Here is a 13,613-nt window from a genome sequence, read left to right on the forward strand (position 1 = left end):
AGCTGGCCGAGTTGGCCATGTGGGCCTAAAAGCGCGAAAAGCTTGACAAGGCTCAGCGGAACTGAGAAAACCAGGCCGATGGATGGCGGAGCATTTTTTGGCCCTTAACGAAGCAGAAGCCCAGACGATAGTGTCCAGCTGCTACCAGGGCAAAGAAGAATTCCCTGACCGGGAATCGAACCCGGGCCGCGGCGGTGAGAGCGCCGAATCCTAGCCACTAGACCACCAGGGAGAGGTGTGCCCTGTTCTTCCCAGGCTAGCGAGACGAAGTCAATGGCAAATACCCAAGATGGCGTTGATGCACTTTGGAGTGGGCAAATACGGCTTTCTTCCGTCAGAACCAAGGTCTCCAAAATGGGGTGAAGGAGGCACTTCTAGCTACAGCTGGTTAGCAGTGGGTTATCCTAGTCTCTTAACAGCTGGCCGAGTTGACCATGTGGGCCTAAAAGCGCGAAAAGCTTGACAAGGCTCAGCGCAACTGAGAAAACCAGGCCGATGGATGGCGGAGCATTTTTTGGCCCTTAACGAAGCAGAAGCCCAGACGATAGTGTCCAGCTGCTACCAGGGCAAAGAAGAATTCCCTGACCGGGAATCGAACCCGGGCCGCGGCGGTGAGAGCGCCGAATCCTAGCCACTAGACCACCAGGGAGAGGTGTGCCCCGTTCTTCCCAGGCTAGCGAGACGAAGTCAATGGCAAATACCCAAGATGGCGTTGATGCACTTTGGAGTGGGCAAATACGGCTTTCTTCCGTCAGAACCAAGGTCTCCAAAATGGGGTGAAGGAGGCACTTCTAGCTACAGCTGGTTAGCAGTGGGTTATCCTAGTCTCTTAACAGCTGGCCGAGTTGACCATGTGGGCCTAAAAGCGCGAAAAGCTTGACAAGGCTCAGCGCAACTGAGAAAACCAGGCCGATGGATGGCGGAGCATTTTTTGGCCCTTAACGAAGCAGAAGCCCAGACGATAGTGTTCAGCTGCTACCAGGGCAAAGAAGAATTCCCTGACCGGGAATCGAACCCGGGCCGCGGCGGTGAGAGCGCCGAACCCTAGCCACTAGACCACCAGGGAGAGGTGTGCCCCGTTTTTCCCAGGCTAGCGAGACGAAGTCAATGGCAAATACCCAAGATGGCGTTGATGCACTTTGGAGTGGGCAAATACGGCTTTCTTCCGTCAGAACCAAGGTCTCCAAAATGGGGTGAAGGAGGCACTTCTAGCTACAGCTGGTTAGCAGTGGGTTATCCTAGTCTCTTAACAGCTGGCCGAGTTGGCCATGTGGGCCTAAAAGCTTGACAAGGCTCAGCGGAACTGAGAAAACCAGGCCGATGGATGGCGGAGCATTTTTTGGCCCTTAACGAAGCAGAAGCCCAGACGATAGTGTCCAGCTGCTACCAGGGCAAAGAAGAATTCCCTGACCGGGAATCGAACCCGGGCCGCGGCGGTGAGAGCGCTGAATCCTAGCCACTAGACCACCAGGGAGAGGTGTGCCCTGTTCTTCCCAGGCTAGCGAGACGAAGTCAATGGCAAATACCCAAGATGGCGTTGATGCACTTTGGAGTGGGCAAATACGGCTTTCTTCCGTCAGAACCAAGGTCTCCAAAATGGGGTGAAGGAGGCACTTCTAGCTACAGCTGGTTAGCAGTGGGTTATCCTAGTCTCTTAACAGCTGGCCGAGTTGACCATGTGGGCCTAAAAGCGCGAAAAGCTTGACAAGGCTCAGCGCAACTGAGAAAACCAGGCCGATGGATGGCGGAGCATTTTTTGGCCCTTAACGAAGCAGAAGCCCAGATGATAGTGTCCAGCTGCTACCAGGGCAAAGAAGAATTCCCTGACCGGGAATCGAACCCGGGCCGCGGCGGTGAGAGCGCCGAATCCTAGCCACTAGACCACCAGGGAGAGGTGTGCCCCGTTCTTCCCAGGCAAGCGAGACGAAGTCAATGGCAAATACCCAAGATGGCGTTGATGCACTTTGGAGTGGGCAAATACGGCTTTCTTCCATCAGAACCAAGGTCTCCAAAATGGGGTGAAGGAGGCACTTCTAGCTACAGCTGGTTAGCAGTGGGTTATCCTAGTCTCTTAACAGCTGGCCGAGTTGACCATGTGGGCCTAAAAGCGCGAAAAGCTTGACAAGGCTCAGCGCAACTGAGAAAACCAGGCCGATGGATGGCGGAGCATTTTTTGGCCCTTAACGAAGCAGAAGCCCAGACGATAGTGTCCAGCTGCTACCAGGGCAAAGAAGAATTCCCTGACCGGGAATCGAACCCGGGCCACGGCGGTGAGAGCGCCGAATCCTAGCCACTAGACCACCAGGGAGAGGTGTGCCATGTTCTTCCCAGGCTAGCGAGACGAAGTCAATGGCAAATACCCAAGATGGCGTTGATGCACTTTGGAGTGGGCAAATACGGCTTTCTTCCGTCAGAACCAAGGTCTCCAAAATGGGGTGAAGGAGGCACTTCTAGCTACAGCTGGTTAGCAGTGGGTTATCCTAGTCTCTTAACAGCTGGCCGAGTTGACCATGTGGGCCTAAAAGCGCGAAAAGCTTGACAAGGCTCAGCGCAACTGAGAAAACCAGGCCGATGGATGGCGGAGCATTTTTTGGCCCTTAACGAAGCAGAAGCCCAGACGATAGTGTCCAGCTGCTACCAGGGCAAAGAAGAATTCCCTGACCGGGAATCGAACCCGGGCCGCGGCGGTGAGAGCGCCGAATCCTAGCCACTAGACCACCAGGGAGAGGTGTGCCCCGTTTTTCCCAGGCTAGCGAGACGAAGTCAATGGCAAATACCCAAGATGGCGTTGATGCACTTTGGAGTGGGCAAATACGGCTTTCTTCCGTCAGAACCAAGGTCTCCAAAATGGGGTGAAGGAGGCACTTCTAGCTACAGCTGGTTAGCAGTGGGTTATCCTAGTCTCTTAACAGCTGGCCGAGTTGGCCATGTGGGCCTAAAAGCGCGAAAAGCTTGACAAGGCTCAGCGCAACTGAGAAAATCAGGCCGATGGATGGCGGAGCATTTTTTGGCCCTTATCGAAGCAGAAGCCCAGACGATAGTGTCCAGCTGCTACCAGGGCAAAGAAGAATTCCCTGACCGGGAATCGAACCCGGGCCGCGGCGGTGAGAGCGCCGAATCCTAGCCACTAGACCACCAGGGAGAGGTGTGCCCCGTTCTTCCCAGGCTAGCGAGACGAAGTCAATGGCAAATACCCAAGATGGCGTTGATGCACTTTGGAGTGGGCAAATACGGCTTTCTTCCGTCAGAACCAAGGTCTCCAAAATGGGGTGAAGGAGGCACTTCTAGCTACAGCTGGTTAGCAGTGGGTTATCCTAGTCTCTTAACAGCTGGCCGAGTTGGCCATGTGGGCCGAAAAGCTTGACAAGGCTCAGCGGAACTGAGAAAACCAGGCTGATGGATGGCGGAGTATTTTTTGGCCCTTAACGAAGCAGAAGCCCAGACGATAGTGTCCAGCTGCTACCAGGGCAAAGAAGAATTCCCTGACCGGGAATCGAACCCGGGCCGCGGCGGTGAGAGCGCCGAATCCTAGCCACTAGACCACCAGGGAGAGGTGTGCCCTGTTCTTCCCAGGCTAGCGAGACGAAGTCAATGGCAAATACCCAAGATGGCGTTGATGCACTTTGGAGTGGGCAAATACGGCTTTCTTCCGTCAGAACCAAGGTCTCCAAAATGGGGTGAAGGAGGCACTTCTAGCTACAGCTGGTTAGCAGTGGGTTATCCTAGTCTCTTAACAGCTGGCCGAGTTGGCCATGTGGGTGTAAAAGCGCGAAAAGCTTGACAAGGCTCAGCGGAACTGAGAAAACCAGGCCGATGGATGGCGGAGCATTTTTTGGCCCTTAACGAAGCAGAAGCCCAGACGATAGTGTCCAGCTGCTACCAGGGCAAAGAAGAATTCCCTGACCGGGAATCGAACCCGGGCCGCGGCGGTGAGAGCGCCGAATCCTAGCCACTAGACCACCAGGGAGAGGTGTGCCCCGTTCTTCCCAGGCTAGCGAGACGAAGTCAATGGCAAATACCCAAGATGGCGTTGATGCACTTTGGAGTGGGCAAATACGGCTTTCTTCCGTCAGAACCAAGGTCTCCAAAATGGGGTGAAGGAGGCACTTCTAGCTACAGCTGGTTAGCAGTGGGTTATCCTAGTCTCTTAACAGCTGGCCGAGTTGACCATGTGGGCCTAAAAGCGCGAAAAGCTTGACAAGGCTCAGCGCAACTGAGAAAACCAGGCCGATGGATGGCGGAGCATTTTTTGGCCCTTAACGAAGCAGAAGCCCAGACGATAGTGTCCAGCTGCTACCAGGGCAAAGAAGAATTCCCTGACCGGGAATCGAACCCGGACCGCGGCGGTGAGAGCGCCGAATCCTAGCCACTAGACCACCAGGGAGAGGTGTGCCCCGTTTTTCCCAGGCTAGCGAGACGAAGTCAATGGCAAATACCCAAGATGGCGTTGATGCACTTTGGAGTGGGCAAATACGGCTTTCTTCCGTCAGAACCAAGGTCTCCAAAATGGGGTGAAGGAGGCACTTCTAGCTACAGCTGGTTAGCAGTGGGTTATCCTAGTCTCTTAACAGCTGGCCGAGTTGGCCATGTGGGCCTAAAAGCGCGAAAAGCTTGACAAGGCTCAGCGCAACTGAGAAAACCAGGCCGATGGATGGCGGAGCATTTTTTGGCCCTTATCGAAGCAGAAGCCCAGACGATAGTGTCCAGCTGCTACCAGGGCAAAGAAGAATTCCCTGACCGGGAATCGAACCCGGGCCGCGGCGGTGAGAGCGCCGAATCCTAGCCACTAGACCACCAGGGAGAGGTGTGCCCCGTTCTTCCCAGGCTAGCGAGACGAAGTCAATGGCAAATACCCAAGATGGCATTGATGCACTTTGGAGTGGGCAAATACGGCTTTCTTCCGTCAGAACCAAGGTCTCCAAAATGGGGTGAAGGAGGCACTTCTAGCTACAGCTGGTTAGCAGTGGGTTATCCTAGTCTCTTAACAGCTGGCCGAGTTGGCCATGTGGGCCTAAAAGCGCGAAAAGCTTGACAAGGCTCAGCGGAACTGAGAAAACCAGGCTGATGGATGGCGGAGCATTTTTTGGCCCTTAACGAAGCAGAAGCCCAGACGATAGTGTCCAGCTGCTACCAGGGCAAAGAAGAATTCCCTGACCGGGAATCGAACCCGGGCCGCGGCGGTGAGAGCGCCGAATCCTAGCCACTAGACCACCAGGGAGAGGTGTGCCCTGTTCTTCCCAGGCTAGCGAGACGAAGTCAATGGCAAATACCCAAGATGGCGTTGATGCACTTTGGAGTGGGCAAATACGGCTTTCTTCCGTCAGAACCAAGGTCTCCAAAATGGGGTGAAGGAGGCACTTCTAGCTACAGCTGGTTAGCAGTGGGTTATCCTAGTCTCTTAACAGCTGGCCGAGTTGGCCATGTGGGTGTAAAAGCGCGAAAAGCTTGACAAGGCTCAGCGGAACTGAGAAAACCAGGCCGATGGATGGCGGAGCATTTTTTGGCCCTTAACGAAGCAGAAGCCCAGACGATAGTGTCCAGCTGCTACCAGGGCAAAGAAGAATTCCCTGACCGGGAATCGAACCCGGGCCGCGGCGGTGAGAGCGCCGAATCCTAGCCACTAGACCACCAGGGAGAGGTGTGCCCCGTTCTTCCCAGGCTAGCGAGACGAAGTCAATGGCAAATACCCAAGATGGCGTTGATGCACTTTGGAGTGGGCAAATACGGCTTTCTTCCGTCAGAACCAAGGTCTCCAAAATGGGGTGAAGGAGGCACTTCTAGCTACAGCTGGTTAGCAGTGGGTTATCCTAGTCTCTTAACAGCTGGCCGAGTTGACCATGTGGGCCTAAAAGCGCGAAAAGCTTGACAAGGCTCAGCGCAACTGAGAAAACCAGGCCGATGGATGGCGGAGCATTTTTTGGCCCTTAACGAAGCAGAAGCCCAGACGATAGTGTCCAGCTGCTACCAGGGCAAAGAAGAATTCCCTGACCGGGAATCGAACCCGGGCCGCGGCGGTGAGAGCGCCGAATCCTAGCCACTAGACCACCAGGGAGAGGTGTGCCCCGTTTTTCCCAGGCTAGCGAGACGAAGTCAATGGCAAATACCCAAGATGGCGTTGATGCACTTTGGAGTGGGCAAATACGGCTTTCTTCCGTCAGAACCAAGGTCTCCAAAATGGGGTGAAGGAGGCACTTCTAGCTACAGCTGGTTAGCAGTGGGTTATCCTAGTCTCTTAACAGCTGGCCGAGTTGGCCATGTGGGCCTAAAAGCGCGAAAAGCTTGACAAGGCTCAGCGGAACTGAGAAAACCAGGCCGATGGATGGCGGAGCATTTTTTGGCCCTTAACGAAGCAGAAGCCCAGACGATAGTGTCCAGCTGCTACCAGGGCAAAGAAGAATTCCCTGACCGGGAATCGAACCCGGGCCGCGGCGGTGAGAGCGCCGAATCCTAGCCACTAGACCACCAGGGAGAGGTGTGCCCTGTTCTTCCCAGGCTAGCAAGACGAAGTCAATGGCAAATACCCAAGATGGCGTTGATGCACTTTGGAGTGGGCAAATACGGCTTTCTTCCGTCAGAACCAAGGTCTCCAAAATGGGGTGAAGGAGGCACTTCTAGCTACAGCTGGTTAGCAGTGGGTTATCCTAGTCTCTTAACAGCTGGCCGAGTTGGCCATGTGGGTGTAAAAGCGCGAAAAGCTTGACAAGGCTCAGCGGAACTGAGAAAACCAGGCCGATGGATGGCGGAGCATTTTTTGGCCCTTAACGAAGCAGAAGCCCAGACGATAGTGTCCAGCTGCTACCAGGGCAAAGAAGAATTCCCTGACCGGGAATCGAACCCGGGCCACGGCGGTGAGAGCGCCGAATCCTAGCCACTAGACCACCAGGGAGAGGTGTGCCCCGTTCTTCCCAGGCTAGCGAGACGAAGTCAATGGCAAATACCCAAGATGGCGTTGATGCACTTTGGAGTGGGCAAATACGACTTTCTTCCGTCAGAACCAAGGTCTCCAAAATGGGGTGAAGGAGGCACTTCTAGCTACAGCTGGTTAGCAGTGGGTTATCCTAGTCTCTTAACAGCTGGCCGAGTTGACCATGTGGGCCTAAAAGCGCGAAAAGCTTGACAAGGCTCAGCGCAACTGAGAAAACCAGGCCGATGGATGGCGGAGCATTTTTTGGCCCTTAACGAAGCAGAAGCCCAGACGATAGTGTCCAGCTGCTACCAGGGCAAAGAAGAATTCCCTGACCGGGAATCGAACCCGGGCCGCGGCGGTGAGAGCGCCGAATCCTAGCCACTAGACCACCAGGGAGAGGTGTGCCCCGTTTTTCCCAGGCTAGCGAGACGAAGTCAATGGCAAATACCCAAGATGGCGTTGATGCACTTTGGAGTGGGCAAATACGGCTTTCTTCCGTCAGAACCAAGGTCTCCAAAATGGGGTGAAGGAGGCACTTCTAGCTACAGCTGGTTAGCAGTGGGTTATCCTAGTCTCTTAACAGCTGGCCGAGTTGGCCATGTGGGCCTAAAAGCGCGAAAAGCTTGACAAGGCTCAGCGGAACTGAGAAAACCAGGCCGATGGATGGCGGAGCATTTTTTGGCCCTTAACGAAGCAGAAGCCCAGACGATAGTGTCCAGCTGCTACCAGGGCAAAGAAGAATTCCCTGACCGGGAATCGAACCCGGGCCGCAGCGGGGAGAGCGCCGAATCCTAGCCACTAGACCACCAGGGAGAGGTGTGCCATGTTCTTCCCAGGCTAGCGAGACGAAGTCAATGGCAAATACCCAAGATGGCGTTGATGCACTTTGGAGTGGGCAAATACGGCTTTCTTCCGTCAGAACCAAGGTCTCCAAAATGGGGTGAAGGAGGCACTTCTAGCTACAGCTGGTTAGCAGTGGGTTATCCTAGTCTCTTAACAGCTGGCCGAGTTGGCCATGTGGGCCTAAAAGCGCGAAAAGCTTGACAAGGCTCAGCGGAACTGAGAAAACCAGGCCGATGGATGGCGGAGCATTTTTTGGCCCTTAACGAAGCAGAAGCCCAGACGATAGTGTCCAGCTGCTACCAGGGCAAAGAAGAATTCCCTGACCGGGAATCGAACCCGGGCCGCGGCGGTGAGAGCGCCGAATCCTAGCCACTAGACCACCAGGGAGAGGTGTGCCCTGTTCTTCCCAGGCTAGCGAGACGAAGTCAATGGCAAATACCCAAGATGGCGTTGATGCACTTTGGAGTGGGCAAATACGGCTTTCTTCCGTCAGAACCAAGGTCTCCAAAATGGGGTGAAGGAGGCACTTCTAGCTACAGCTGGTTAGCAGTGGGTTATCCTAGTCTCTTAACAGCTGGCCGAGTTGACCATGTGGGCCTAAAAGCGCGAAAAGCTTGACAAGGCTCAGCGCAACTGAGAAAACCAGGCCGATGGATGGCGGAGCATTTTTTGGCCCTTAACGAAGCAGAAGCCCAGACGATAGTGTCCAGCTGCTACCAGGGCAAAGAAGAATTCCCTGACCGGGAATCGAACCCGGGCCGCGGCGGTGAGAGCGCCGAATCCTAGCCACTAGACCACCAGGGAGAGGTGTGCCCCGTTCTTCCCAGGCTAGCGAGACGAAGTCAATGGCAAATACCCAAGATGGCGTTGATGCACTTTGGAGTGGGCAAATACGGCTTTCTTCCGTCAGAACCAAGGTCTCCAAAATGGGGTGAAGGAGGCACTTCTAGCTACAGCTGGTTAGCAGTGGGTTATCCTAGTCTCTTAACAGCTGGCCGAGTTGACCATGTGGGCCTAAAAGCGCGAAAAGCTTGACAAGGCTCAGCGCAACTGAGAAAACCAGGCCGATGGATGGCGGAGCATTTTTTGGCCATTAACGAAGCAGAAGCCCAGACGATAGTGTCCAGCTGCTACCAGGGCAAAGAAGAATTCCCTGACCGGGAATCGAACCCGGGCCGCGGCGGTGAGAGCGCCGAATCCTAGCCACTAGACCACCAGGGAGAGGTGTGCCCCGTTCTTCCCAGGCTAGCGAGACGAAGTCAATGGCAAATACCCAAGATGGCGTTGATGCACTTTGGAGTGGGCAAATACGGCTTTCTTCCGTCAGAACCAAGGTCTCCAAAATGGGGTGAAGGATGCACTTCTAGCTACAGCTGGTTAGCAGTGGGTTATCCTAGTCTCTTAACAGCTGGCCGAGTTGGCCATGTGGGCCTAAAAGCGCGAAAAGCTTGACAAGGCTCAGCGGAACTGAGAAAACCAGGCCGATGGATGGCGGAGCATTTTTTGGCCCTTAACGAAGCAGAAGCCCAGACGATAGTGTCCAGCTGCTACCAGGGCAAAGAAGAATTCCCTGACCGGGAATCGAACCCGGGCCGCGGCGGTGAGAGCGCCGAATCCTAGCCACTAGACCACCAGGGAGAGGTGTGCCCTTTTCTTCCCAGGCTAGCGAGACGAAGTCAATGGCAAATACCCAAGATGGCGTTGATGCACTTTGGAGTGGGCAAATACGGCTTTCTTCCGTCAGAACCAAGGTCTCCAAAATGGGGTGAAGGAGGCACTTCTAGCTACAGCTGGTTAGCAGTGGGTTATCCTAGTCTCTTAACAGCTGGCCGAGTTGGCCATGTGGGTGTAAAAGCGCGAAAAGCTTGACAAGGCTCAGTGGAACTGAGAAAACCAGGCCGATGGATGGCGGAGCATTTTTTGGTCCTTAACGAAGCAGAAGCCCAGACGATAGTGTCCAGCTGCTACCAGGGCAAAGAAGAATTCCCTGACCGGGAATCGAACCCGGGCCGCGGCGGTGAGAGCGCCGAATCCTAGCCACTAGACCACCAGGGAGAGGTGTGCCCCGTTCTTCCCAGGCTAGCGAGACGAAGTCAATGGCAAATACCCAAGATGGCGTTGATGCACTTTGGAGTGGGCAAATACGGCTTTCTTCCGTCAGAACCAAGGTCTCCAAAATGGGGTGAAGGAGGCACTTCTAGCTACAGCTGGTTAGCAGTGGGTTATCCTAGTCTCTTAACAGCTGGCCGAGTTGACCATGTGGGCCTAAAAGCGCGAAAAGCTTGACAAGGCTCAGCGCAACTGAGAAAACCAGGCCGATGGATGGCGGAGCATTTTTTGGCCCTTAACGAAGCAGAAGCCCAGACGATAGTGTCCAGCTGCTACCAGGGCAAAGAAGAATTCCCTGACCGGGAATCGAACCCGGGCCGCGGCGGTGAGAGCGCCGAATCCTAGCCACTAGACCACCAGGGAGAGGTGTGCCCCGTTTTTCCCAGGCTAGCGAGATGAAGTCAATGGCAAACACCCAAGATGGCGTTGATGCACTTTGGAGTGGGCAAATACGGCTTTCTTCCGTCAGAACCAAGGTCTCCAAAATGGGGTGAAGGAGGCACTTCTAGCTACAGCTGGTTAGCAGTGGGTTATCCTAGTCTCTTAACAGCTGGCCGAGTTGGCCATGTGGGCCTAAAAGCGCGAAAAGCTTGACAAGGCTCAGCGGAACTGAGAAAACCAGGCCGATGGATGGCGGAGCATTTTTTGGCCCTTAACGAAGCAGAAGCCCAGACGATAGTGTCCAGCTGCTACCAGGGCAAAGAAGAATTCCCTGACCGGGAATCGAACCCGGGCCGCGGCGGTGAGAGCGCCGAATCCTAGCCACTAGACCACCAGGGAGAGGTGTGCCCTGTTCTTCCCAGGCTAGCGAGACGAAGTCAATGGCAAATACCCAAGATGGCGTTGATGCACTTTGGAGTGGGCAAATACGGCTTTCTTCCGTCAGAACCAAGGTCTCCAAAATGGGGTGAAGGAGGCACTTCTAGCTACAGCTGGTTAGCAGTGGGTTATCCTAGTCTCTTAACAGCTGGCCGAGTTGACCATGTGGGCCTAAAAGCGCGAAAAGCTTGACAAGGCTCAGCGCAACTGAGAAAACCAGGCCGATGGATGGCGGAGCATTTTTTGGCCCTTAACGAAGCAGAAGCCCAGACGATAGTGTCCAGCTGCTACCAGGGCAAAGAAGAATTCCCTGACCGGGAATCGAACCCGGGCCGCGGCAGTGAGAGCGCCGAATCCTAGCCACTAGACCACCAGGGAGAGGTGTGCCCCGTTTTTCCCAGGCTAGCGAGACGAAGTCAATGGCAAATACCCAAGATGGCGTTGATGCACTTTGGAGTGGGCAAATACGGCTTTCTTCCGTCAGAACCAAGGTCTCCAAAATGGGGTGAAGGAGGCACTTCTAGCTACAGCTGGTTAGCAGTGGGTTATCCTAGTCTCTTAACAGCTGGCCGAGTTGGCCATGTGGGCCTAAAAGCGCGAAAAGCTTGACAAGGCTCAGCGGAACTGAGAAAACCAGGCCGATGGATGGCGGAGCATTTTTTGGCCCTTAACGAAGCAGAAGCCCAGACGATAGTGTCCAGCTGCTACCAGGGCAAAGAAGAATTCCCTGACCGGGAATCGAACCCGGGCCGCGGCGGTGAGAGCGCCGAATCCTAGCCACTAGACCACCAGGGAGAGGTGTGCCCTGTTCTTCCCAGGCTAGCGAGACGAAGTCAATGGCAAATACCCAAGATGGCGTTGATGCACTTTGGAGTGGGCAAATACGGGTTTCTTCCGTCAGAACCAAGGTCTCCAAAATGGGGTGAAGGAGGCACTTCTAGCTACAGCTGGTTAGCAGTGGGTTATCCTAGTCTCTTAACAGCTGGCCGAGTTGACCATGTGGGCCTAAAAGCGCGAAAAGCTTGACAAGGCTCAGCGGAACTGATAAAACCAGGCCGATGGATGGCGGAGCATTTTTTGGCCCTTAACGAAGCAGAAGCCCAGACGATAGTGTCCAGCTGCTACCAGGGCAAAGAAGAATTCCCTGACCGGGAATCGAACCCGGGCCGCGGCGGTGAGAGCGCCGAATCCTAGCCACTAGACCACCAGGGAGAGGTGTGCCCTGTTCTTCCCAGGCTAGCGAGACGAAGTCAATGGCAAATACCCAAGATGGCGTTGATGCACTTTGGAGTGGGCAAATACGGCTTTCTTCCGTCAGAACCAAGGTCTCCAAAATGGGGTGAAGGAGGCACTTCTAGCTACAGCTGGTTAGCAGTGGGTTATCCTAGTCTCTTAACAGCTGGCCGAGTTGGCCATGTGGGTGTAAAAGCGCGAAAAGCTTGACAAGGCTCAGTGGAACTGAGAAAACCAGGCCGATGGATGGCGGAGCATTTTTTGGTCCTTAACGAAGCAGAAGCCCAGACGATAGTGTCCAGCTGCTACCAGGGCAAAGAAGAATTCCCTGACCGGGAATCGAACCCGGGCCGCGGCGGTGAGAGCGCCGAATCCTAGCCACTAGACCACCAGGGAGAGGTGTGCCCCGTTCTTCCCAGGCTAGCGAGACGAAGTCAATGGCAAATACCCAAGATGGCGTTGATGCACTTTGGAGTGGGCAAATACGGCTTTCTTCCGTCAGAACCAAGGTCTCCAAAATGGGGTGAAGGAGGCACTTCTAGCTACAGCTGGTTAGCAGTGGGTTATCCTAGTCTCTTAACAGCTGGCCGAGTTGACCATGTGGGCCTAAAAGCGCGAAAAGGTTGACAAGGCTCAGCGCAACTGAGAAAACCAGGCCGATGGATGGCGGAGCATTTTTTGGCCCTTAACGAAGCAGAAGCCCAGACGATAGTGTCCAGCTGCTACCAGGGCAAAGAAGAATTCCCTGACCGGGAATCGAACCCGGGCCGCGGCGGTGAGAGCGCCGAATCCTAGCCACTAGACCACCAGGGAGAGGTGTGCCCTGTTTTTCCCAGGCTAGCGAGACGAAGTCAATGGCAAACACCCAAGATGGCGTTGATGCACTTTGGAGTGGGCAAATACGGCTTTCTTCCGTCAGAACCAAGGTCTCCAAAATGGGGTGAAGGAGGCACTTCTAGCTACAGCTGGTTAGCAGTGGGTTATCCTAGTCTCTTAACAGCTGGCCGAGTTGGCCATGTGGGCCTAAAAGCGCGAAAAGCTTGACAAGGCTCAGCGGAACTGAGAAAACCAGGCCGATGGATGGCGGAGCATTTTTTGGCCCTTAACGAAGCAGAAGCCCAGACGATAGTGTCCAGCTGCTACCAGGGCAAAGAAGAATTCCCTGACCGGGAATCGAACCCGGGCCGCGGCGGTGAGAGCGCCGAATCCTAGCCACTAGACCACCAGGGAGAGGTGTGCCCTGTTCTTCCCAGGCTAGCGAGACGAAAGTCAATGGCAAATATCCAAGATGGCGTTGATGCACTTTGGAGTGGGCAAATACGGGTTTCTTCCGTCAGAACCAAGGTCTCCAAAATGGGGTGAAGGAGGCACTTCTAGCTACAGCTGGTTAGCAGTGGGTTATCCTAGTCTCTTAACAGCTGGCCGAGTTGACCATGTGGGCCTAAAAGCGCGAAAAGCTTGACAAGGCTCAGCGGAACTGAGAAAACCAGGCCGATGGATGGCGGAGCATTTTTTGGCCCTTAACGAAGCAGAAGCCCAGACGATAGTGTCCAGCTGCTACCAGGGCAAAGAAGAATTCCCTGACCGGGAATCGAACCCGGGCCGCGGCGGTGAGAGCGCCGAATCCTAGCCACTAGACCACCAGGGAGAGGTGTGCCCCGTTCTTCCCAGGCAAGACGAGACGAAGTCAATGGCAAATACC

At 54.7% G+C, this 13,613-nt stretch overlaps 2 non-coding genes across 2 annotated transcripts; both read right to left on the reverse strand.

The window, feature by feature from the left end:
- Positions 1-2,236: 2,236 nt before the first annotated feature.
- TRNAE-CUC (transfer RNA glutamic acid (anticodon CUC)) lies at positions 2,237-2,308 on the reverse strand. The gene has a single exon. It is a non-coding gene; the product is annotated as a tRNA-Glu (tRNA).
- A 4,506-nt stretch (positions 2,309-6,814) lies between these two features.
- TRNAE-CUC (transfer RNA glutamic acid (anticodon CUC)) lies at positions 6,815-6,886 on the reverse strand. Its single transcript has one exon. It is a non-coding gene; the product is annotated as a tRNA-Glu (tRNA).
- Between the last annotated feature and the right edge of the window lie 6,727 nt (positions 6,887-13,613).

The sequence above is a fragment of the Lithobates pipiens genome, unplaced genomic scaffold (genome assembly GCF_037356315.1).
Source record: "Lithobates pipiens isolate NorthernLeopardFrog02 unplaced genomic scaffold, aLitPip1_a1.2 Scaffold_1, whole genome shotgun sequence".
NCBI classification, from domain to species: Eukaryota; Metazoa; Chordata; class Amphibia; order Anura; family Ranidae; genus Lithobates; species Lithobates pipiens.